Here is a 27266-nt window from a genome sequence, read left to right as displayed (position 1 = left end):
TTTCCTCGAAGAGGGCTCATCAAAGTTTATTAAATATATGTTGGTAGTGTGGCGTTGACAAGTTTGCATTCAACACTACTGCCGTCGCGTGGAGGATAATATTATAATAATATTATATTATAATTAAACGATCCGTCTCGGATCACTCAACAAGCCCGTCTCATGTACTCGTGAGTACTGTGACACAAGGATTTGCTTTCCTACATAATAATTAGTCACGCTCGAATTTTCGAAATAAAAAAAAGTCGCTTCTTTGAACACAATTACCTATGCAGAAATAAGATTATAATGAATATTGACCATTTGTTCCGTGACAATAGTTAATTTCTAAGTGGTGTATATACGATTAAATATAACGTTTTATTGATATTGATTTTGTAATGTATTGATATTTTGTGTTTTATTAGTCTAAATTTAATTTTTAAGAAAAAATTCAGACCATCGAACCATCAATTGATAAAATAATTTATAAAAAAATACTCGTCAATATTGAGTAAATAATGCATAAACTGGAATGTCCTTCACATTCATACAATAAGCTTGATTAATATATATATATGTACAAGTATTTGTGGAGATGAGTGTTTGTTTTTAAAAATTCAAATTGGCATCATAACAAATTATTTTTAATTAAAGAACTGCATAGCAAAAACTTTACTATTGTCAATTGATATGTATATGGTTTTATATTATATTATATAAATGTAACAAATGCTCAAATTGGATATCGATCAACATTTTAAAAACGTCATAGATGCCGTTTGGCAATAACAATTGGCAATAATTGATTATAATTATTTAGACTTTTAAGGCGAGTAATGAATTTGTTTCAGGTATAGCTAAGGAATACAAAATTATTGCATAGGTATTTAAAACTTTTTAAGTTTTGATACTTTCATGTTATTTTTAGTACCATTTTCCGCTTATTCCAAAAAGGAAAAATGTCTAGGTTCTACTTGCATAAATTTAACGTTTGTTACATTCAATACAATTTTTTCTATTAACTGATTTTTATATTTTAGATTAAACAGAGAGCGATGAATGCATACTTTTATATTGATAGGTATTTTTGTACGTGTACACGATAAGTAATTGAAATAATGTTTCGATTTTCAACTTCAGTATCTTTTCGTTGATAAGGACTTTCTAGTAGGTGAATTTGAAAGGGTCACAATTAAAAATTCTCTGTGGTTTTCATAGACTCAGGAAAAAAAAAATTAGAGAATTAAAGTAATATTTATTATTGGGAGTAATAAAGTTTAACTTAACCCCTAAGGGTTATCTTTATAATTTCTTACTAAACAAAAATCTCCTGTACACCTAATACTTATAGCAAATAATACTAATGAATGGGTTAAGTTAGTATAATGAATAATTTGTTATATTATCACTTATCAGTATTCACAATAAATAACCACAAATTAATTTTCTCAAGTTTGTGCCAAATGTTATTATTAAATTGTACATACTTTAGATTACAATATTGCGGTAAACAATTCGGGTTCTGACAGAATGATCCATATGATCTTTCTATGTTGTAAATGGGATTAATCATATTAATCAATTTATGAATCTGATGTGTATTATATATGTATATACATGTTAATAATTTTTATATATTACTTAACATAATATAGCCTAGAGTTATTTGGATCTATTAAAAAAATTATTATCCTAGTCCGTTATGGTCATAGGCGCCGACTCCGCGGGGGCAAAGGGGGCGACACCCCCGTACATTGCTTTAACGGGGGCAAAAGTATTATTTCGCCCCCGTGCCCCGTTGTGTACAATTAAAATTATTTGGTTAAAATACCAGATTATAACATGAAAATATTCATTAGAACATCGACGATTGTATATTTGTAGGTATATTACCTAAATATGATCTATAAATTGAATAAATGCATGTTTTATATGATGATATCAATATTTAAACGAAAGTACTCGTAGTATGAAAAGCTAGACGCTACGTCATATATACGCTTCTAATTTCAATTTTATAATATCAGTAATTTTGTATTTGTAAAAAATCAATTTTAAAGCTATAAATTTATTTAAAAGTAAGACAAAAAGCGGGTAAGTCGTGGATGTCACTCTGCTGTACAGTACGTTACAAGTGGGTTACTTGTAATGGATGGAATTAAATTTGAATCTAATGATATTATATCATTGTATACGAAAAACGATTCTGAGTGGGGACGGTTTATCTATCTAGGATTTATTATAGATTAATAAAAATTTTCAAATCTTAGATTTAAAAAGAAAAAAATTTATGGATTTCTATCTAAGATAATTTGAACATTGCCGTAATTTTTACGTATTTAGTCAAAATTTGAACTTTAAATGCTTATAAAAAAAATCGTGTCTATGTATTTTTAATATTTTTCAACTGCTATTGTAACGATGCTTTAGGATCCTTGTAGGATCCTTGTACTTACAATTTTGAATTAATTATTTCAGTTGAAATACCAATCAACCATATACGCGATGATCAATCTATATAACGATACCGGCAGACTAACGATAACATTATTATTATTACTATTATTATTTATAACTGAAATTCTCATTTCCGGAGTTTTCCCTATAATACAACAAAGTTACCACTTACCGCAATATCACCGTATCGGCACGCGTATCACCGCCACCGCCGGCCACCGCACGACCACCCGTGTGATATAATATCTGTAGGTACTGTATACAAGAGGTCCGTGTATAAAAACATGGTGAAAACGATTCTGTTTTTGTTTTCATTATTTGTTTTTATATTTTTTACAACGCCACACGCACGTGCGTGATTAACATCTCATGTATTTGTTTTAACAGTCCGTTTAGTCGTTGTTATAATAATATAAACGTGACCTCGACGCCCGACGGCCTCACGTTCAGGATAATATATATTTAATGATTATATAGCGTAAAGGTCTCGAGTATTGAAACGACGCATATTCCTATCACGCTGCTTCCGTAATTAACACGTAACCCTAATCGAGTACTATGGTTGTGTATAATATAATATATTATATAGTTTAAAAGTTTTGAACGTCTATTACATATATGAGTACCTCGAGATTAGGTATAAACTTTATAAACAGATATTCGCTAACTATTGTGTGCATTGTGGGGCCTGGATGCCTGATGATTTATAAGAGGTCAACTCACTCTAAATTTTAAACTAACGGAGCTAAATTGGAAGAGCTGAGCAGCTGAGCATAAAATTTGCCTTGTTACGCACTTGTTAGACGGAAATAATGCATACGGGTGGCGTCCTCTTAACAAAATATGTATTATTTTATTAAAATTACTTTGGATTCTAGGTAGGTACTCCGGCAACCTGAACTACCATTGATCATCCAGTTTTGTTCATATTGTTTACAAATTTGTCGTAAACTGACGATTATACAACGAATAATATTTCTAAATTACAACAAAATAATTAAAATTGTTATTCTTGGTTTTAATATATAATTCCGTTATATTTTGAATTTAAAATGTCATTAAAAAATAACTGTTTTTATAGATTTTTTAGATTTTTTTAGTAGATTTAGATTTTTTAGTATCAAGTATCCTTGTTTCATAAAACATTTCATGAAAAATTAACTACAAAATAATTTAAAAAATTTCAAGATTTTTACAATTTTTGTCAAAATTTGAATTTTAAATACTTATAAAAAAAATAATCGTTTAATAGCTATCAACTGTTATTATAATAACTATTGTAAAGAATATTGTATAATACATTTTCAAAATATTTTGAAAATTTAATCATGCATGATGTAAAATATGAAAAAAACATTTAAGAATAATTTAAAGTACCTACTAATGTTGCAATTTTTAAATACCAAAAAAATAAAAAATCATTGTATGAGAATCTGTTAATTTACCTATGGGTGAATTCAATTCCTAACTCCAAACGGTCGTAAAAAATTTATTTTAATTTCCAGTAATCTTTTTTTTTTTTATTAAATAAACTCTTTTTTTTTGAATTATATGTGGGAAAACTTAATAAGAATCTTGTACACAAATTTCTAATCTTAGATATACATAGAATATCTAACTCAAATTAATTTACCAATTTTTGTAATTTTGATGAATTTTATTAACTTCAGACGCTCAAACATATTATTGTGGATTCACACTCATTTTTTTTTTTCACAAACAACTTATAAGGAAACATTTTATTATATTTTCAAATTTTTAGTTAAGCAAAAAATACTAATAATACTCGAAATTTCCTTATGCTTTATTCAAATAACTCAAAAAGTATGACGGTATTTTAAATATTATATGGTGCATAAAAAATGATACTAAACATATTAAATGATAATTTAATTTATGTATGTATAGTTTTTTTTTTTTAAAGCTACGCAAAAAACAAAAAAAAAATTTTTATTGGTTAAGTGTAAATTTCAGTTTTTCTTTATTGTTGACGCTTTTGAAAACTATTGGGAAGTACTTTTTACCAACTATAGGGTCACTTTCTTTCAGAAAAGATGCTGTTGAAGATAATCGAAAAAAGGTGATAATAGAAAAAAATACATTTAAAAAAGCGATAAAAAAAATCGGTTAGTATATTAAATAAAATTATAAAATCCAAATCAATAAGACTTATAAACATTAATTACCTAATTTGTCATGCAAGGTCTTGGATTGGAAATCCCCATCTAACACACTTGCACTATATAACGAAAGAAGACTGCCGACATCCAACTGCGACAAAGAACTGACGAATGACGATCAAACATATCACACTATAGAATGCCCCAATTTCAACAATGCCAGACACATTCTCGAAAATCCATTTTAACGATGAAATAAGCACTTGGCGAATAAAACACCAAAACATATACAATTTACCTACAATTTCTTCACTAATATAGAACTAGCAAAATGAATGCAAAAAAAATACACTTGTACATAATATATTTCACATACTCCCTCTTATGTTAAACATAATATCTTCCTGTAGTTTTAAGACCAATACATTTTCATTATTACAGGATAATGACCTTAGAAGTTGAAACCTTATTAACATAATAATAATATTAATAATTCGTCATGCAGTCTGATAATACTATCTAATAAAGAAACATGATCTGTACATTTTATCATTTAATAATATTTTAATGCAATTTACCAGAAGATTTATAATATGCTTTTCAAAATATTAATCAACTCTGCATGTTTAAAAAAACATATAAAACACTCATAACATCCTTTCATAATCACACAAAAATTTGGTTCAAACCATTATGGTTGATTTTCGGAAATATAACTCTTTACACGATACTTCTCCAACAGAATATAATGGTTTTTACTTAAAAAATGTTCTGAAAAGGTCAACACTTGATGTTATTTATAGAAAAAATTAGCTATGAGAGCGAGTTTTTATGAGCACATGCTTTTTAATATTACATTCTCAAATCACACAAATATAAAAATTAATAAGCATCGAATTGTTTAAATTAAATTTAAGTACACGATTGTTTTCAAGGTCAAGGAGAACTCTTGTTCCTTTTTTTCAATCACTGAAATTTCATTATGACTCAGATTAATTCAATTATATTTATGGTTTATTTTTATTTATATGGCTATAGGTACAGGCTATATATTATATACAGAATTACATAAAATAAGTGTGAATTTACAAGTTTGTGCAGATTTAGTTTAAATTAAGCGAAAATTATGATTATATGTTAGCAACAATTAAATTCTAATACATTTAATATATTGGAAGCATGATAGATAAACTGATTTTTAGTTTTCAAACAAATAAATAATTTTAAATTGAACTGAAAGCTATAGTTGGTAATAAGTAGTCAATTTCAAAAATATCTTAAAAAATCAGCGCAAGTACTAGCGAAATTAATTTATAAAAATACATTTTATATCCGTTTTAGTTTCTTCTAACATCATTATTTTTATAAATATAAATACTTAACATACTAATGGTAGCTTAATTTAGTCAGGTTTTACTAAATTGAGTGTAAGCACATAGACAATAAGACTTTTGAATTTTATACCATCAGATTGGAATTTATACAGATTTCTGTAGAAAAAATTACAGGAATTTGGAGACATCATTAGCGTTACACATAATGCAAATTATAACATTAAAACAATTAATAAATAGTAATACCAAAGCTTTGAGTCAAATATTTTTTATTTCAGTCCAAGTATTATATACATTGTATAATAAAATATAGATAACTATTAAAATACATTAATGAGTTCAGAACATGTACCTACTTATAAATTCAATAAATAAAAACAAACATAGTTTTCACTGTTTCGTTGTACATTTAACACTTTTCTACAACGCAATGTTTAATATTGAATGTTCGTTGAGAGCTAGGTACAAATGATAATTTATTAAATTAGAACAAGTTTGTCCAATTCTAAATGTATGCACACTATTATATGTTAGGTTAATAAAAAGAAAAAAAAATATTCTTGAGTTTTTTTCCAGCCCAGTATGTATTTGACGGCAGATGACAAGTAATATACGGATTAAATTCAAACTTCTTAAACATTCCACTTTTGTGTTTGACGCACCCTATTGCGGTAATCCCGTTTTCAGACAGGCAAAAACAGCATTTAATAAGAATGCGAAAAGTTCAAGTCAAAAAAATTGAGCAGCGCTGTCAATAATAGAACCATTGAAACCTACAACTGCAGAAGCTATATGTATACATGTAATATTAATTATTATATATGTTGTATCACCCACGATTACCATGATTTGGTATGTATGTATAACACTGTGGTGTAATAATAAGGTTATATTAGAGATTAATGATACATTTATTCAATGGTTTTTTTTTGTGTGTTTTATCCCAATTATAAATAATAATTATTTACCAATCAGCAGTGGTGCCCAAAATATATTTTTCAGGTGCAGCAAGAAATAATTTTACTTACTTACCCACCCCCTCACAAACTCAAAATAATATTATTTTATACATTTTATTTTATTTTAATTGATAATATTAGTGAACAGGTTCCAAACAATATGATAGTTAATAATGGACATATTTCAAATTAATAATTTTATGTTATTATACCCATCTACCCCTTATTTTCAAGGTGTAGCAATTGTTACACCTAGTAATAAAGTAATAGGGTTGGGCACTATTGCCTATCAGCCATCTCATATAAATATATATTTTTATAATTGTATTACACTATACATTCTTATACTAAAAAAATATTTAATTTTGAATCAAATTGCAGTGGAATCCATGGAAATTTGTCACAGGAAGTTTTGAACATAACTAGGTATACGCTGGATATTAAATGACGAATTGACAACAAATTTTGAATCATATAGAGTTCGTATTTTGAATGGAAAATTAAGTGTACGAGTCTATGTGAAAACCAAAAAAAAAAAAAATCGCGAAATGTTTTAACATCGAAAACGTTAATATCGAAAAATAAGAAATTCATTTCATTATTATTTCTTACCTATGCTTTTATATAGTAATAATATTGGTAATCAATGTTAGTTTTACTTTTACGTCTTAGATCAAATTAGATTATATTTTACATAATCTGTAAACACATTATAGGTACTTAATTAATAATATAGTATTATTTGGTTGAAAAATATTTTTTTAACTTGAGAGGTTTTAATATTTTTTTAGGAATGAATCTTTAGCTTATGTATTCTTACAGTTCATGTGTATTTGTTACTACATTTTCTAAGATTGTGTATACATATTATATAAAATTCACAGTCCTAATAATAATTATTAGTGTTTGAACATTTCGATATTGATTAACCTAATAATGATGTACCTACGCTTATAATTGTATTATATTTTAACCAATGATAGAAGCTTTATGTAGTTATAACCCTTGAATCACACCCATAATAATCATTTTAAATTTATTACAAATTTTCCTAAGTAAAACTGTCCACATATCACATTTTAGAAATTATTTGACTTCTTGTATACATTATAGTCTTTGGTATGCAAATGTTAACTGTTGGCAGAGAATCGTATGTTAGTATTCACTATATTTTACTACTGTTATTTTATTACACTCATTGCCTGTTATTTATAGCAGCATATTAACAGGTATATTAACATATGCACCTATGTAAGAAGATTTTATAATATTTGTGCTCGGAATTTCGAGGAATTTCAACTGGAATCACTAACGGACGTCTGTTGAACAAACGAATGAACAAAAAATGTTTTACCTAGTCAAACTCAACCTCTGGTTTCTTCATTACCGTCTATTCACCCTATCCACAACTCATACCGATCATGTTCATAATTTTTGTACTTAGGTAATCGATGCAGCAGGCAACTGCGCGACTAAATGTAATAATATAATATTTTTCAAGTGCTACACTGTCCTTCCACGTACCATTAGCGGAGGATAGGAGGAGTTTTATGCCACCGCCTCCGTTGCAGTATTATGCGCCACGTTTTCTCTTTTACAAGTCGACTGAGGCTCTCCTTTACACCCCTCCTCTCACCGCAACACACCCAAATATGACCTCCCCACGTCGCTACTCGTTGATGTCCGCCCCCGACCACGATCAGTGTAGGTACACTCACCGGCGGACCTCACCGTTCGATACCGACAACGATAATACAAAAACATGTTCGGCTGGAGATCGGATCGGTTAGGTAGTATTATTGAACATGTTAAAAAATATAATTGCTCAATTTGTTGTATACAACATTATTGTACATATAATAATAAAATGTAATACATTGTGTATCATAATTCATTATTTAGATAGTATAGGTAGGTTAGGTTAGGTTCAAGATGACATATCGAAAACGTGATTTTCAAAAAAATATTATATATACATTATACATATTATATAATATTATTGCATATAATCATGACTTTGCAATAATGTTTTGAGAGTATATTGCGTATAATATGTAGTAATGGAAATACCATTGATGTTTTAGCCAGTAAATGTAGGTATCACTTTAGGTACTTTATAATTAGAAGGATTTATCAGAATGTAAAATTAGTGTACCTATCTTTAAGTGTTCAAGCATATTGAGTATCAATAAATACAATCATAGTTTGATTATAGTGTGGCATTATATGGTTTTCTAATTATTTTATTTTATCTATATAATATTAATATTTTAATAATATACATGATTTAACCATATATATATTAGTTATTATATTTTGTAATATTTTAAAATGAATTAATACATTTCAACGATAGTACTTTTATACCTTATTTTTTATAGTTATAACTTTATAAGTTAATATCTAGGTAGTAACTTACTTTATATTATTTTTATTTTTCTCGTGTAGATTTAAACAAATATTGATTATTTTGTTGAAGAATTTATCATTTTCAAATAATTTGGTTAGGTACTTGTTACTTCAAACGTTGGTACCTATAACTATGTTTAACTTATGCCAGTATACGTTCAAATGTCCAAGATTTCTCGTATCTTGTAAATGTATATACAGTTTTTTTGTAGGTGAATTGTAATTTTAACATGTTACAACTGATGGTGTATAACATATTACTTGCTTATCCCTAAGTCCTGACTGCCGAGTGGAAAATCGTATACATTATGAAAAAATATATTTGTTTGAAATTCCCAAACACGAAAAATTAACTTACACGGCGTGTAGTTCAAAATTACAACATATGAATAATATTATACATTATGTATAGATACCGTCGTCAAAATGGATAATGGGTATTACAATATATGAGCCAGTACAATTAGTAAATTCTGCAGTCTTTGAAAGGTTGGAAATTAAAATGTACTAAATCCAGATAATACATAATAGTATTTACTAACTCTATACATATGTTATTCATATTACATAATATACTTATTACTTACGCACGAGGTTTGCAAATTAAAATGTTTGAACCTATATATATATAATATCACGTGTAGAGATTGAATATGGTGAGAAATATACTTATTTTGTATGCAATGCATATGCAAAACGAGTTCACATCATGATGTGATATACAGTCTACCAACACGTGTGTATGTAGCACAATACTAATTTAAATTCACACCCGGAAATTTGTATTCATCTATTTTCAAAATGAACTTGCATAAAATAATATGTGAATATTGCAGTAATGCAGTGTGTATATATTTTATACATAGCATTTTATGTTGTCATTAAAATTTAACAACGTTCTTTACATTATTGTGTGTACGACGAACGTCGTGTATAATAATTATGTATAGGTATCTATAGTAATAATTGTAGCATATAATGTACTTATAGGTATAGACGGTATAGTATGTTTCGTTCAGTAGATTAAAACATTTATTTTTGTTAATTATTTTCGTATCAGGATGCAAATTGACTTATTATGTCAAAATTAAGTCTTTATAAAAAATTTAGTAGTAGTCATGAAAAGTTCCTGCGGTTACTGGAGAATTTTTTAAAGTCATAATTAATATCTTGTAATTTTATTATCTAAGACTGAGACATTGTTTATTGTATTTCTAAGTCATAACTATTATCATGTGATTTGTTGTCTAAGACTGAGACATATGTTAATTGTAATTTTCTAAGTCATTATTATTATCATGTAATTGGCCGTATAAGACTGAAATATTTGATGTGTTAAATCCAAGAATTGTAAATCTTAATCGTTTGTAATAACACTAATTGTAATGCCTTAGTATGTATCTTACTGTTGAGAACAACAGGAGGTCAGAACGACCGAATGATAACAATTAGGAATGGTGGGAGTCACTGATGACAGCGTATGTGTCTCTCCCACCGTAAGTGAGTTACTCACTAGAGTTAGTGAGCGATCAGCAAGGGTCCACATGGTGTGTGTGAGGACTGTAATACTGACTGATTCGCAAGAAACCGAAGTTTCTAAAGATTCACTTTATAATTACAGAGAATTAATTGATAGCTGAATATCTCACTGGAGCATCTAAAGTAAAATGTATAGATATATATAAAGTGCAAAATCTACTTATTTGTAATAATCAGTATCCATGGCCTCGTCTGAAATGTTTCGTGTTTACACTTATCAACTTGTACGAAAGTTAAACTATGTTGTTTGTACTCGTATTGATAGGTATTTAACTAAAATATAATGGTGTGATTGTGGTACGGAATATAATGTAGGTAGGTACCTATACCCATAATAATATAAACTGCTATAAATACGATAAATTGAGTTTAATTTTGAAGTAAAATACAGAACACAATATCATTAATACAGAAGTTTTTATTTTATTTTAATGTCCACATTTATTAAAAAAAATAAAACATGATAAATTGTATAAATATAACGCCGAATGACTGAATATCATATATAATACCTAGCTATTACCTACAGATAATATTATAACTTATAACATTTGACATATTGTAATAAATTGCATACATTTAAATTTAGAATTTTTATGGGTGTTTAGCAATAATGCAAATATAGTCTTTTAGTAATACACACTTAATATACTTTTATCAATTATTTTCCTAGCTGATAAAAACATTTTAAATTTATTTTTCAAACTCCATTTGTACAATTTTATTATTATATGTAAATAGCGCATTTTTATTTTTATTTTTAATATACAAAATTATAATATTTATTGTAATAAAATTGTAACTGTGATATGAACATACTTACTAATATTTCATTATTATACGAATTATTTGAGCAACGACAGATCAAATTTACATTCAATTTTTAATGATATAAATGACTAAAGTAAAAACACTCATTATAATAACACGCTCTAAATTTTCATAAAATAATAAAAAAAAATATGAAACGTAAAATAAATATTATTATAGTTTATAAAGTATATAACCTATGTATATATATACAAATAGACGCATCAAAACCACTGTGAATCGTATTTTATACTTAAAAGAATAAATGATCAAATAAAAACTCGTTGGTCAACTCAAGAAAAATTTTCAGTTCACTGAATATAAATAGATATAAGATTATGCTCAAGTATGAATATCTTTCTATAGGTACTACGTATTATACTCTTGCCTCAAGTAATGAAAAAACCATTTGTCCTACACAAACCATAGCAATGTACAAGAAATAGGTATTTGAAGTGTGAACCTTATAAATTATAATATATGATGGTGAGAATACATGCTGACATACAATAACCAAATTTAATCTTATTATGTTATTATTTATACCATTTGAAACAAACAACCTAACTTAAGATCTTTTGCTCCAAAGTATTATTATATTGTTGTGCGTTGGGTTGTATGGCCTGTATAATTTAATGAATCATAATATTTAAAACTAACAGTACCTATACATTTTTAATGAAAAAAATAATAAATAATTTTTAAATACCTATGTTTAACAATGAAAATTATGGTTGTTCAGATTAGTATGACACCATTAATTTGTTTTGTATATAGATAAAATGTTTTTATATATTAATTTACATTTAGATTTATTTAGCTATATTTTTTCTTCAGAAGAGAAAGATTGTCAACGATGATATCAACAATAATAATAGTTTTTGTATGTATTGAATATTTTTATCATTGATTTAATGTTGGCCTAATATTACTTAGACCACTTGAAAATAAAATTATCATGTGCCTACGATTATACCGCGCCCGTTAAAAATAAAAGTAAAACAATATGTACCTAGGTATATGTATATTATTTTTTTATATGTTCTTTACTGCAATCTATACGATTAAGACAGTCGTAATCCATCGTAAGGCATAAATTTAAAGTTTACATATACATATTTGTTTTTTTTTTTTTTTTAATTAATTATGATATTACATTTTATTATTAGTCTAGTTGAACCAATCGTTGGTAGGCACAATAAATATACAAAAAGAAATTAAATTAAATTAACTATTCAGAATTATATTTTTATATGGATAAGTATTAATGAGAAAAATATATTTTAGCTGGATATTATATAGTTATTTTAATAAATAAATAGTATACATATAATATTACATACATATTTAGAAAAGTGTATCTATATAAGGTCTAATTTACAAAAACGTATTAGTTATAAATATTTTACTCATATTTCTTTTAGTACATTTATTTATATTTTAAGATGTACAAATTGTTCTGTGATTACCAAAAAGAAGCTTCTTTGAAAGTTTTAAGTATTATAAAAATAAAGTACCTATACATTATAAACAGCACTCAAGATAATTTAGCTGCACTTTATATTGAATTATATATTAACTATCATATTATTTGATCATTCTATGCATTCTTTAATAAAGTAAAACCAAAAAAAAGAAGAAGATTCAAATTGTATACCCACAATCCTAAGCATAGTATTATTATAATATGTACCTAATACTACAGATAATAGTATACCACTCATAGTATTATTAGCACAAATATTTATTTATATTAACTCATATCTATTTATATTTTTATATATATCTATATGACCATAAATTATGTTATATGTGTACAGAATTGAGTAGAAATTATTCGAATTATTATCATACAGACAGTAAGTGACTAATTTATGGAACTGCGAGTCGGTGAACCATGCAATATTGCTGGTTGGAAATTGAAATATTCTCAAGCTTGAAAGAATTTCTCACCAATTAGCATGAAATTAAACATTAAGACACCAAAATTTATGATTAAGGCAATTGTACTATTTTTTATCTATACAGGAGACTTAGAAAAATAAATGTACCTATACGCACGAACAGCTAATTTTAGTTCTCACTAAACTGCATTAGTTTTAATGTAAAGCCATTTAAATTACCATTAATTTATGGAAAGATCCATCCTCAAATAAAAATATTGGCTTTCGATTAGTTTAATTATACTAACTATCCCAAACGTTAATCGTCTTGTTTGAATTGGATCAAATATTATTTACAATAAACTATAATGTGTTGTAAGAATGACTAAATTCATTGGCTATTACACATAGAATATGATATTACATCTAAACGATAAACACCTATATCCATAACTATAGAACAATTATTATAACATTGCAAATTTACAATTACTTACTCATAATATAATGTTTAAATGTTTTCATGTGGCATTTTTAGTTAAAAAAATTATGATTTAAATTTTTTATTGATGATATGAATTGTTACACTTAAGACCTAGATATTTTAAAATAGGAACATTTTTTTTAAATTTAATTTAAATGAAACAATAAGTACCTAACCTTATTTAGTAGTTCTTTTGTTAAAAATATTGTGAAAATGTTATATGTTTAGTTATTATTTTTTGTATAATATAACTAATTTTTGTTTAGTTGAGGAGTGGCAAATTAAATTTAGAATGACCCTTAGATTATAACGAAAAATTGCTTAAATCCAAATATATACATAGATCTAAATCTTAAACTGTATTCCCACTTGTCAAAATATTTATCACTTGTGTAAACTTGCAATGTCTTAGAAACGGTACACTTATAAATTTAATTGTAGAATATATTATATTATACCTACTTATAGGTATAAAAGTATTTAGCCGTATAGGACATATATGTTAGGTACATATTTAGATAAAATATATAATGGTTCAATTTTTGCAGATTCATCAGTTTAAGTATACTATATACTGAAGAATACATCCCCTCTAAGAACAAAATATATAATATATACCTACATACGCGAGTTATAAAACAATTATTTGAACACAACTTTTAATTTATTTATTTTAGTATAGTTTATGATGTGCTATTAACTAAATAATCAATAAACATATAATATAAATTAGTAGACATGTTATACCATGTCTACAACATATTACCTAAGTGAAACGTGTTATAACGGACACCTCTGTCAAACGGACAATATGATCGTTCAGGTAAAACGATAAGTGAGTGAAGAAGCTTCCAATAAATCACTAATGTTATATTTAAAGAATGTGTGTGTGTGTGTTAATTATAAGGTCTCAGGTAAACACTGTCGGTTTATATGTATATTATTTATATATATATATATTTTTAAATTTATTAATTATTATTATTAAAACATGATTTCATTACTACGATCCAAGCTAGCTAGGGCTTAATTTAAATTTTTCACATGATTTCTATGTACATATATATCACTAGTATACTAGTAACTATAACTGTCATCTTTAAAAAAAAATAATCGTAGTTTATTTTTAATAGATAACCGTAAAACCCATAATTATTATAAATTTGAAGCATTTTCCATTTGCACGTAGGTATCATTAGCAATATGGTTGAATTACTTTCGAAATATTATCGGATCAACAGCAGTTTGTATATTATAATATAAAATACAAATTTAAATTTAATTAAATGAGTTATTTTTTCAGAAATTTTTAAGAAATCGTTTTATGGAGAAAAAAATTAAAATTTTTCGACAGGTACCTAACTATAAATATAACTAATATAACTAATAATATAACTATTACACCTATGTTGGTATATTTATTTTTTAATCAACTATCTGCATAAAAAATAAATAAGTCTATGATAAATAGAAACTATAGGTGATGATATGAAGGTACCTTAATAATAATATCTATATGATATTAGATTGTAATATAGTACAAAAAACTTTTGTAAAAACTTACCGACTATCAACACATGTACAAAACGTTGGTGAATACTGAATGGTTCTATACCGATAAAACGCAACGCATTTTTATGAACGGATATTTGATCGGCATTGGATTGCACGAAGACGGCGACGACTTTTGGCTGCGGCTGCCGTGGTTTTAGCGAATGAATGAAATCGAACGCCGGTCGTCGATCATTTCTCGCGGACGACGGTATAACAATATGGTATAATCGCGGTTATCGGATGTGAAGTTATTATAGTTGTAACAACAAAAATAATAGCAAAAATTTCGTCGTCGCAACTAACGCCGATCGCGCGTCCGGATTAAAGGTGCCGCGTCGTCGATGGTGCGTATATTATCGTCTGCTCGCCCCCGGCACACGGAGTCGCTGTAGTCGCGTCGGCGGCGTTTTAGTCGTTGCGTGGGGGTGGTGACAATAACGGCACAACAGCAGCAACCAGAGGCGGTTCGATTATGCGTGAGTGAGTGTGGGTGTTTAGGTGTACGGACGTGTGTGTGTGTGTGTGTGTGTGTGTGTGTGTGTATTTCATCCACCACCCTGTAACGGATATAACGATGTGCGTAGTAGAGAGGTGAACCGATGGGGCTATGGGGAAATAAGAAGAAAAAAAGACTCGCGAGCGCACGCATGAAGAGACGATATTATTATTATTAATGCGAGAGAGAAGGGTAAAAGCCAAAATCGCAAATCGACCCCCGGCACGACGACAACGAGTTTTGTTTTCTTATTTACACTGTTGTCGTCTATATAACTACCTATATATATATATGCTAAGCTCTGTGGCGCACGTGCACCAAACACCCCCTCATCACCACGTATACTGCAGACCGGAAATATCTTCATAAGCGGCTGAAACGAGCGCGGAGGCGGCGACCTCTTCCGGTCTCCCGGTCTGATCGCGCGGAAGAAGGCGGTGGTGGCGGAAATAATCAATTACGCGACGACGACAGTGGCACGGCGATCTACGCGTGCGCGCGCGAACCATAGAGAGGGCGTGGCCATGGCCACTGGGCGGAACTCTCCACCATCGTTATCATCGTCCCCTTCACAAACTTCCGACGGCCGTCGTAGAACTCGCACGCACGCACCGAAGTAGCCCCTCCGACCATTGCTTTTGCGGGTTGCGGCGTAATCAGCTTCACCGTTGACGTTTACTCACGGCCGCAGATATGTAGTGGAGGGTATGCGTGAGTGGCGGCGCATACCCACTTTTCAAATTTTTAAAAGAAAGAAAAAAACTTAAGACCGGAAGTATGTGCTGAAAAACATGCGTATACCTACTTCACAAAAATTGTTTTAAACTAGCTGACAGAAGTATTATTATATTATGTATTAGGTAAATAAATATAATTTATAATAATATTAATTACGTTGTTAAAGTTATTATAGTTTAAAATCAACTTAATAAAATAATAACTAATTATATGTTATAAATTTATATAAATGAAAAGAGGTGGAGGTGGAGGGGTTGATGCAGGCCGTAGCCAGACTAAATTTTCTGGTGGGGCAAAGCAAACTTTAGGGGGGGGTGTTATATATAAAACAATGTCTGTCTAATATTTTTAAGGGGGCAACGCCCTTTCCCACCGTGGCTACGGGCCTGGGTTGATGACAAAAGCTGCCACATATGTAGCATATACTCACAAATAACTTTAGGACTACATGCCTGGTCTTAGATTAAAGCATGATTAATTTAATTTATCATGCATGCCATGAACTAAGATAGTATCTTAGTTCGTGATTGGAACTAGTACGCTCTAGTTTTTATTTGATAAATAAATGAAACCGTTTTTAAAATAGGATTTTCCTTCCGACAATATAATATTGTTAAAGCGTGTATAAACCACGGACACAAAGATGTATAAAAATTCATGAAATTATTGTAATATTATATTTTCTATATACTCTATGTTGTTGTGTCATCGTTTAAAGTAATGCGAAACATCAACGAGCTGCTGGAATATATTGCACAATGCACAGAGTTGATAACCACAATAAGCTCCGTGTACGAAATTAATGTTATAATCTTATTCCTTTAACGTATTTTATTCGTAACTGTATATTTAAGTATTTTGATTTATTTATCGTACAGGCACCGCCGTGATTAGTTTTGTTGTCTTCGAAAAAATTAAAATGGATCAAAACGACGAAAACAGAAATCTCGTGCAAAACGTAATTTTACATAATAACACGTATCTATATCATTTTAGTATTATTATTCATCGTAGTTTATAAGTAGACATGGTTATTATCGCATGTCACATGTATAATAATACCTACGTTATTTGTTTTGCGTTAATCTAGGTTGACAGGATTGGTAAGCGAAAAGTGTTGCAGAACTTACAACCGTGTTGTAAGGATAGAACGGTTTTAGTCGGCACCGGAATGCCTCAAACAAGGTATGATGGAATAATATACACGATAATAATAATATATATGGATTAATCGAATCGATAAAAAAAAAAAATCCTATATGATAATTATTTGAGGTGTTTTTCAGGTTATTGTTGATATATGCAGAGGGTTAGCGGAAACGTGGTCAATAAATATCGGGTGTTCGGCAAGTTCAAAGTTTTTGTTGAATAAAAAGATGGAGATAGCGGATAATCTATATTACATACTCTGTTATGCGAGTACGAAATGTTTCAAGCCAAAACAATTTATCTTTCTGAAGACATATTACATAGTGGAACAATATTATAATATTACAATAATTGATTTTTTTTTCTTATTTAATACGAAATATACAACTATACAATTAAGCACAACAACCCAGATAGCAAAATAATATTAATTGGATATGTAAACAATATTATAAAAAAATATTTACATTCTTAAAACATTTCCAGGTGGTTATATATAAAAATTATTAAATGTTCATATTATAACATTCTTTAATGATTTTTTGGCCACAAAAATAATATTATTTCAAAATTACTTTTATAATATTACAAGAATATTATTTGATTATTATTTTAATGTTACTTCAACATTGCAATAACATTTAAAATGTGGCTTGGTGAGGCGCGGTCGTACGCTCAATCTGCGGAAACGCACTGAGCGTACGTACCGGCCGCAGTTGCTAGCTCCCGGATGGGTGACCACCCGGGATTTTTAGCAACATATCCTTGTCACACATACACAAACACGTGTTACAACCCTACCCACTTAAAAACCTAAAAACAAATATACAGAAATATCCCCTACCGTACCACCCCACACCCAATGGCCTAAGTTGCCTCAGGTTCCCCTTAAAAAAAAAAAAACATTTAAAATGTTTGGTTAAAGCTTCAATAATATTTCAATTATAATGTTTACAGAACCCTACAAAATTAACTTTACCAAAATATTTGCAATATAAATTGTAAATCACTTACAGGGGCGCATTTGAAAAATTTGCGCCCCATGACAAAATATTTTTGACACCCCTACCCCCTCAAAAAAAAAGTACCTATATAGGTATGCAAATTAATTAGAAATAATTCAAAAATATTTTTAAGTTCATTTTTGTGTAATTTATATTATTTAGGATTTCCAATATACATTTAATCTTTCTTTTTTTATATTTGATTGTAAATAATATGATTTTAATCCTTTTAGAGCTGAAAATACCATTCAGTGGTAGAACCGAGCATCGTCCGGATTATTGATCTTTCCGGATTACCGGAGGTTTTTCAAAATTACCTACTCAAATTACTAAGATTTTATTTTGAATTTCACTATCTTTATATTTATTGCATTTTAAATTACAAGAATAATAATTAAATTCAATTAAAACTAAACTAATGAATTACAAAAAAAAATGTTTATAATAATATGTAGACCTTAAGTACCTACTGTAGTCGGTAATTTTTTTCTGAATAATACTTTTAATTTTAATTTCAACAGCGAGTTCCCTTAATCAACGTACCAACAAAATATCAGTACTATACATGTTCTCATCTTCCGCCCATTGCAATACAGTATGTAATGTGTCAATGACAATTTTGATCGTAACAATTATACCTTTGAGTTCGGAACATAGTGCTTAATATTGACTGCTGCATTATCGTAATTTCGATTTATTTTACCTAGAATTGATTTACTGATATACACGCGTTGTCGCGTCTCAATCACCACAATAATATTATACGAGCCCGTATAGCTAAAAATATTTTCGAGAAGTTGTGACGGCGACGGCCAATAACGCTATCACGGACAACGGTGATTGGTTTTCGTCGTATAGTAGTTACTTGTTGTCGCTATTATAGATACATATTTTGTTGTCTGATATATACGACGTTTAGTATCGCACGTACCTACTAAGACATAAGATAGTGGATCGTGACGAGTGTTTTTATTTGTATTTTGTTGTTTAAATAAAATAATAATACACCTAAGTATAATGAAAAGAACTCAACAATCATTATTGCATTTTTATAAAAAATCTAAACAGTCCACCGAATCCGTCGATGATACAGTTCTACTTCAGACTAGTGGGACTTGCCCTTTTAGCTATTCATAGAGACATTGACATACCAGATCACATTTTATTAGATAAATTTGCTAACAGTGGTAAAGAAAGAAATTTAAATTTGATTTGATTTGTTATATTATTATTATTATTATATATATTATTTCATTATTAATTTTTTGAAAACATTAAAAATCATAACAACAATTAAAATTGTGTATTGATTTTCTAACTCTTATTTTTAATAGGCTGAATTAGGGAATTTCAGTTGGAGAAAATACCACAGCCCCCCCCCCCCCAAAAAAAAAAAAAATCTAAATACGCCCCTGGAGTGTTCCATGAATATTTTCTGTTTCATATAAAATAAAGTCTACCTCTTCCCTGATCCTATACGTCTTTTTGTTCTTTCACTAGACATACTTCAAATTCCTATAAATAGACTAAAAAAATGTATACATACCTATGTATTGAATATCATAGGTAGGTGTAGTACACAGATAATACACTTACCTGTGATATTTAATACATAAGTACCTACTACCTATACTGCATATTATTAGTACTTCATAAAATTAGTTGATTTTGTATTCTATAACATAACTATATTAAGTTTAAATTGATATTATTTTTACTTCAATTAAAGTTTAAAATAATATTTTTATTCCTATACCTATACCTATACCTAACTAATTTGTCAACTGCATTAATTTTTAATAAAAAAAAAAATAATTAATATAATTTTGTTTTTGATATACAGTGTTAAATGAAAATTGTCCAATAAAATATTTCACTTCACCACCTTAAGTAGGTATATTACTTAGCCATGCTATACTAGTTTTTTACTTTTTAAGCTAAATAGACTATAAACAATGAACTTACCTACCTTAAATTATTGAATAAGTCGTATGACGTATGGGTAGGTGGTATAATGAGCAAAATTAGGAAGGTACTTGAAATTTTAGAATATAATAATAATAATACGAGTGATACGCACCAAATTGACTGATCAAATTACATAATAAAAAACATTCAACACTTAAGTTTTTAAGTATTCAACAGTGAACAGGCGCGCAGACACGGTCATAGGTCACGGGTCTTCGCCGTTTATAGACACCGAGCTGCCGTAATATTATTGTGATCATCGTAAAACGGAGAATGCGAAATTTCACTGTCCAATGTTTTTCCTCACCGAATACACTCGTGCTTACAATAACAGTATGTCTATTATTATATGTGATAGTATAAAGTATATCGAGGGAAAAGGACTAACAAGGCAAAGTTCATCTCTACAGCACCACAATACTGACACAAAATAAAATAAAAAGTACAAAGTATAATATATAAACGTCTGCAGCACAAACAATAAACTTCCTAACCCGCAGTAATATGCAGTCGTATTATTTTTTTATTTTCTAAATAAAACGATAAGTGCATAGGTATGAGGTATAATAATAATCATAATAAAATATTACAGAGTTTCGCATTGTAGTTCTTCAGAGTGATGTTGCACATTCAATATATTTTCACTATATTATATATACGCTCGCCATATACACTTTATTACAGCTATGAACAATATACATAACAACTATAACAGGACAATATAAATTATTATATTTTTCATTGCCATCTAAACAATACGATATTGATTGTTAGTCTAAATGTATGAGCTTAGAGTAAAATATAGGTACTATAATAATATATTAATATGTTGTATTTAATCTAGCCATAATAAGGTACTATGTAGCATAAATTGTAGTTATAATAAATATAATGTATATTATTTTATGCAAATTATCATATGTTAAGTGCGCTAAGAGTTTAGATTTCAAATATACCTATATCATTAAATAACTGGAGTACGCCTATCATATAATATTATATTTGAACCATGGTAATGACGGTAACGACGGTAATGTAATATAATAAACTATATAGACAGATGTTGACTGAACATAGCTATAGCACTTTACGTATTGCAGCAGTCAACTATTAAAAAGGTCTAGAATTTTAGATCAAATTATCAAAACAATCAACATATTCATCAACATTAGAGGACAATAAGCTAATAAAGGTCAAATTTAACCTTCCGGCAGTCTAATTTACAATAATGTCAACACGAAACTATTTGAGAATTTCACTGTTTCAAGTTCTTGAAAAAAATTGGCATACCATTTTGAAAAATAGATCTGTTAATTGCTCACTTGTGGATTGCGAGTTATTGAATCAATGAATTTATTTTACACGCATATGAACCATATAAATATATAACTATATATAACTATGTAGGTAATCGATATAAATAGCATAATAGTTGCTATATACAATAAAATTTTAAAAGTGAATAAAATAAAAGTATTGCCTATATACATGTACGGGCGAGAAAATGTATATCACACAATTTATTTATGTAGGTACCTACAGTAAAAATTCTAATTTAATATGTTAATTCATATGGTGAAATAAATACAATAAAGTGGACATTAAAATAATTATATTTAAATATTTTTATATGTTTTTACGATTTTATAATTGAATGTGATATTTTTGAATATTATTATTATTATTTTTTTACATCTGCAGATATAACCTACTATGCATCATGCTTATGTCGGAACGCTTAACTACAACAACACTTATATAACTTATAAGTTATAAGTATACTGCCGTGCTAAGCAAAAGTGCCGTAACTCGAAAAAAAAAATGAGATAGATACGGCATCTGATCGGTATACACATTTTACACATTCTCTGTAGAAAAAATACCCCCAAAATCACATTAAATAGGCTACAAACACATATAACGTTATTTAGAAACGCCGTAAGTAACGAAGAAAATTAGTACTACTAAGTAAGAACGCCGTATCATACATTTACTAAGCATAAACGCCGTAAATATTTTGATAGATACGGCATTTTTGCTTAATATTTCGATGTTCTACCCAAGTTGCGGCGTTATTGCTTTAGTTTAGTTTAGATATTTTTTTATAAATTATAATTATCCATAATTTTTATATTTATTCAGTATTATTCGGAAATTTTTAGACGATTTGATGCATACAGAGACATTAGATATTAATTCATTACCCGTGGTTTTTGAAGATGGTTTTGAATGCAATGAGAATGAAATGTAGAAGAAGAAATGTATACGAAATTTGGAGATGTAAGGAAGAGGAAAAAATATGCGATGAGCATATCCAGCAGAAAACAAAAAAAAATCGAACAGCAAAAAAAAATCATGTAGTACAACCAGGATGTGACAGAGAAACGTGTTGATTAAAATGTATTTTAAATATAATTGAAAATAGACGCAAGGATATTAATTATCATGCAGTATTGGGAAATGAACTGGCAAGATAGAAGATCGTTTGTACATTAATTGTAAACCAATAAAAATTCTAAAAATGAAATTACAAAAAGGAAAAATGAGTTTAAATTTTTTTTAACAAATAGTGATGGTTTACGAATTCAAGTTTGTAAACCATTCTTTTTAAGTACGTTAGGCTTTAAGAAAACTAATGATAGGGTATTAGATGTCCTTAGATCTACACCTAAAGGTAAAATTAAACCTTATATCGATGATCGTGGAAGACAATTGTCTGTAAATAAATATAAACATTTAGATTTAGTGGAAAATCATATAGAATCGTTCAATCCAACAATTTCCCACTATTGCCGTAAACACGCGCCTGATACTTGCTAAGCGATGTTACAATAAATTTCATGCATCAGAACTTTTTGGAAAAATATCATGAACCTGATTTTTTTATTTCATATGCATATTATAGAGATCAAGTTAAAAAAAAAAAATATCTCGTTTACTCAACTTGGACACGAAGAATGTGAGGTTTGTGAGAGTCTCAAAATTCACGAAGCATTCTAAAGACCAAATGGTGCCTGATTGTACTGTGTGCGCGACTTATTTAACCCACATAAAAAAAGCTAATGCTGCTAGATCATTATATCAAGAACATGCCAAAAATAACTATAACGATGAAAAGTCAATTTATTTTTCAGTCGATTTGTAAAAAATAATAATGCTACCTAGGTTAGACACTTTAAAAAAAGTTTTGTTCATTAAGCGAATTGTTGTATACCATGAAAGCTTCGTACCTCTAGGGAAAAAAGGAAATTTACTGCCATTTGCATGTGTGTGGCATGAAGGAATTAGCGGTCGCAAGAAAGAAGATCTAATTAGCACTTTTTTCAATTTTTTTTCTCATAATCGTGACGCAAATACTATTACAATTTGGTTAGATAATTGTAGTAGCCAAAACAAAAACTGGTGTTTGCTATCATTTTTAGTTTATATAATAAATTCTGATCAAATTTCCGCTAATGATCGCTAATGAGGGGAGCAGTGGGAGCTAATGGTGGATACTGTTATATAACATAGTAAATTATATTTTCTATTTTTATTTGATAAATTGTAATATTAATTATTATAATTTATATTTATTATTCCAATTTCTATATTAATGTTTTTATGTTTAGAACATGGTTGTTATTAGTAGGTATACATTATGTGAGCGCAGCAAACATTTGTAATAGGTGGGTATTGAATACTTTTGTTTTGCAGCCCTCACCCATAATTCGAATTAGTTTCCGCCACTTATTTGTTATTTGTAGGGGGGAACGGTTGGTTTGGAAAACGTAATTTATGTGTGGCAAAGATTTTCTGCTAAAAATCCGGGTGCTAGCAACACTGACCGGTACGTACACTCAGTGTTTCCGCAGTTAAGCGTATGGCCACAATCATATATAGGCTAAACATCCCAACAATCACTTATTAGCATACCAATGTGATGTTCCGTATGCAACCAACAACATACATCGTAGAGATGTTAGGTAACATCGAATGTTTAGTGGGATATTATTATCATAAACGTCGTAATTTTGAAGAAATATTAATTACTACTTTATATTAACCTACTTAAAAATAAACAAAAAACAAAATTTAGTTTTTTATTTAATCTAATACAATCATAAGTATGACTTGCGTACCAACCTATAAATTATTTTATTTTTGACTGTTCTTCGCGAATGGCATAATGTCGATTTCTGTACTACGGTGATCGTTATATGAACATAACACGATTGTTACAATTCGACACCTCACACCTATAATTATAAAAGAAAATAAACAATAGCGGTTGCACAAGTTGTAATATACTTAGTTGGTATACATGGAACTTGCAATTTTTATAGCTGATTAAAAATTATCGAGATTCAGTAACACGAAGCCATAAACATTTTATATAATAATATACCACTACATCTATAGCAAACTTATGTTTAATTTGAACAATAGCGTGGTGCAGTGTTTGCACTCAGTGATCAAAGTGTAGACGACTTAGATAATAATAATAATATATCGGGTGACGACGGTGTAATATATATATATATATATATATATATATATATATATATATATATATATATATATACATATATATATATAAATATGTATTATTTACGCACAACAGACCGGCAAAGGCGGCAAAAGTCCTCGAAAATCGCGCTGATGATAAAAAAGATTATTTTATAAACTCGTGAAATAAACAACATGCGTGTTAGAAAAAAAAAACGGAAAATAGAAATGTGTATGTACAAGCGCGATGATCATAATCACACAGTGTCTGTGTATATTTCCCCTCCATCGTCTCCTTGTCTATTATACGTGCATATACATGTACAATAGTATAGAGTACCTACACTCGTCCGCTGCGGATAATATCGTACAATATATGCAACACCCTATTTGCGTGAATAATATCCGGTCCAACGCTAGGCCTTTGAACAGATGTCGCTCTGCAAGCAATGTACATAATATACGTATATACAATATGTACAGTGTATACACTATACTCGTATAATAATAGTCGCCTGCAGTCTTATATAATTAATTGATTCAACACCAAGGCCCACGGTCGCGGCGACAAAAACACTTCGCAAACTCTCTTAAAACGGCAAAAACAAAACCAACTAAAATGGCACACAGTTAAAAGTAATAAAGCGACCTATATTACTGTTTGGATGTAATTACCTGTAACATAACGACGATCGATAAAGTTGTTATTCATTCCCGCGACGTTAATTTAATTTATGCCTTGCAGAGTCTAGGGGATGATAATTAATTAATTTTAAATAAGTTATAGGTAAGTAAATAGTAATCTATCTTAATGTTACTTAAAAAATGCTCTGTCGATGATTTTTACCAATTCGCAGTCTTAAAGCAATATTGGTACTCTGCGGACATATTTTTTCCATCATCGCTTACATTTATGATCTTGAAAAACTTGCCATCAAATAAGTAACATTTTGATTTTGCTTCCGTTGATTTTAAATTGTCTTCACACAAATTTTTTGTTTTTTTTTCATGCATCGGTCTATAAATTGTTCCATTTTTATAAAATTTTAAATGATAATTTATAAATTAAAGTTAAACCAAAACTGGTGAAACTAAACACTGCACGTTAACCAATTCTGTCATCATCAAACTGTCGTAGAGTGTCGTCTACTCGTCTGGTGCTTTTCATATTATGAAGAATATTGATATTGGTTTATTACTGCAGCTTTAGTGGAATGGGTATAATTATTTATTTATAAATAATAAAATTATCAACAATTCAAAATGAGTTTATTTAAGCTGATTGCAGGTCCGGATAGGCCAGTCAAGCATTCGAGAAAATCTCGAAGGGCCGCTTAAATGTTGTAGTGGTATGAGAAATTTGCCGCAATGCCCACATTGCGATTTTAATGACAGTTATATTATAATAGTATACACTATACAGTCAACAAACAGGATAAGATCATTACTATTTATTAATACTAAAATTCGCCCAATATGGGCTTCTATAGCAAATTACGGGCCGATAGAAAAATATTTCTTGAAGAGCCGACACTAACCAATCCGGCCCTGGCTGATTGCATACTAGGTGATTCGAACACGCGTCTCTAAGCGACGCAATTTTAAAACGCGAACACGCTCTGCTTAATAGTGGCGCCAAAGTGTAAAATTAAATGTATGGCAAGAATCTCCAACAACCACTAACCCCACCACAGAACATCAACACAACCCACTAATCAAAATTGAATCCTGTTACAAACAATTAACCACCCACTTTTATTTTATTGTTTCATTTTTGATTAACCTTCTCTCCCTTTTCCAACCAATACTATTCAATAATTATTAAAATAAATATATAATATAAAAATTACTATTATATAATTACCTACAACGATACTACAAAATGCAAGAAT

At 28.8% G+C, this 27266-nt stretch overlaps 1 protein-coding gene, 1 long non-coding RNA gene and 1 pseudogene across 2 annotated transcripts in view; 2 read left to right on the top strand and 1 right to left on the bottom strand.

Annotated features, from left to right (window-relative positions):
• Positions 1-15873, bottom strand: part of erm (earmuff) — an 84193-nt gene extending 68320 nt beyond the window's left edge. The window contains exon 1 of the mRNA XM_089216036.1: positions 15542-15873. The gene's annotated coding sequence lies outside the window, so the exon portion shown is untranslated. The remainder of the gene's footprint in view (positions 1-15541) is intronic.
• A 1768-nt stretch (positions 15874-17641) lies between these two features.
• Positions 17642-18163, top strand: LOC149061968 (uncharacterized). Its single transcript, XR_016191689.1, has 3 exons — positions 17642-17723; positions 17856-17950; positions 18052-18163. It is a non-coding gene; the product is annotated as an uncharacterized LOC149061968 (long non-coding RNA).
• A 1839-nt stretch (positions 18164-20002) lies between these two features.
• Positions 20003-24352, top strand: LOC149061967 (uncharacterized; annotated as a pseudogene).
• The last annotated feature ends 2914 nt before the right edge of the window (positions 24353-27266 follow it).

This window comes from Diuraphis noxia, unplaced genomic scaffold (assembly GCF_037042655.1).
Source record: "Diuraphis noxia isolate RWA-SAM2 unplaced genomic scaffold, SU_Dnox_SAM2 contig0001, whole genome shotgun sequence".
Lineage (NCBI taxonomy): Eukaryota > Metazoa > Arthropoda > Insecta > Hemiptera > Aphididae > Diuraphis > Diuraphis noxia.
Note: the sequence above shows the minus strand (reverse complement) of the source record. Positions and strands in the feature narration are given on the sequence as shown.